Below are 1,268 nucleotides of genomic sequence, written 5' to 3'. Positions count from 1 at the left end.
TAATAATAATGTATTATACTGTATATATTAATAATAATAATATAAAATTTTTACACACACACACATATATACACACACAAATTGATAAACCTTTGGGGTGAAAATGTATTAAACTGTCATAAAAATATGTCAGCTCTATATGGCCCTAAAATAGGCTTCATTGTGTTTTGTTTTGTTTTGAAAGGTGACTTACCAGAATGTCTCCTTTCAGAAGCAGGCCGGGTTCAATGGTGATGCAGATACTGGTCTGACTGTCTCCTTGGACGTTACTGCAAACATCAGTCAGACACGTAACCGGTAACTACTAAAACCCCCAAACAAACATGTGCCTAAACTTCTCAATGCATGGCTGCCAAACACATCTTTCTATTTGCATTTAACAGAAAGGGTCATCCCTTCTGATAACAACACAAGAGCATGCAGGAAGCTACAGAGGTGATGTATGGGAAAAGCCCATGTGGGCTCCTCTGATGGTGTGTGATTCAGAAACCCCCCAGACACAGAGGCCCGCCTGTGATTGGATGTCTTGAAGGCTGGGCTACATGCCAGGGAAGCATGAGCAATAGCGTGTGGGAAAACATGGGGTGTTTCTTACTAGATCCCAGATGTGTAGACGGGCTGCATAGCCTGGTAGATCTTAAGGAAAGGGCGGCAACCTGAGAAACCATGAGAGAAAGTGAGAGAGAACAAAGAAGGTGTTACTAGAGCTCTAGAAGTGGAATATCTAAAGTGCTGGAGCAGAAATTGTCTCTATAACTCTCTCAGATCCTGTGTAAAGCCAGTATTAACATGCATCCCGAAAGATACTTTTTATAATGTTTATAGAATGTTTTCAGGTATTTACACATGTCTCAAATGTATCTCCACCGATTTGAGAATCAAGCCCCATGTCACAGTCTAGGGAGGATGGATTAATTTACACTACAAATGCGATGCGGTCACATGTGTTTCTGAATACCTCCGACTGTGGTTTCAGTGATCGGATCACAAAACATTCTGGACCCCGTCTACACCTGTATTTAGCGTTGACCTCTTGTGATCGGATCACCCAAGACGTGTGTAATAGAGCAGCATGTTGTCAGTCTGACAGGGAGGCGTCAAAAGCAGCAGGAGTCGAGACGGACTCAAACCTGCCTTCAACACCTCCAGCAGTCTCTGACAAATGCCCACCGGTCAGAGCATTTCAGCTCACCTCCTTTGGACTCGAAGTTTGGGATCCCGTGCATGATGACGTGGTGCAGAAACAGGGGCTTGTTGTTGATCTTGAT

The 1,268-nt window shown here is 43.4% G+C and overlaps 1 long non-coding RNA gene across 1 annotated transcript; it reads right to left on the bottom strand.

Moving 5' to 3' along the window:
* Window positions 1–187: 187 nt before the first annotated feature.
* LOC107736179 (uncharacterized) lies at window positions 188–1,268 on the bottom strand. The gene is made up of 3 exons (XR_001639601.1): window positions 1,193–1,268; window positions 596–656; window positions 188–269 (listed from the first exon to the last, which is right to left on the bottom strand). It is a non-coding gene; the product is annotated as an uncharacterized LOC107736179 (long non-coding RNA).

The sequence above is a fragment of the Sinocyclocheilus rhinocerous genome, unplaced genomic scaffold (genome assembly GCF_001515625.1).
Source record: "Sinocyclocheilus rhinocerous isolate Xijiao unplaced genomic scaffold, SAMN03320098_v1.1 C36541373, whole genome shotgun sequence".
Taxonomy (NCBI): Eukaryota; Metazoa; Chordata; class Actinopteri; order Cypriniformes; family Cyprinidae; genus Sinocyclocheilus; species Sinocyclocheilus rhinocerous.
Note: the sequence above shows the minus strand (reverse complement) of the source record. Positions and strands in the feature narration are given on the sequence as shown.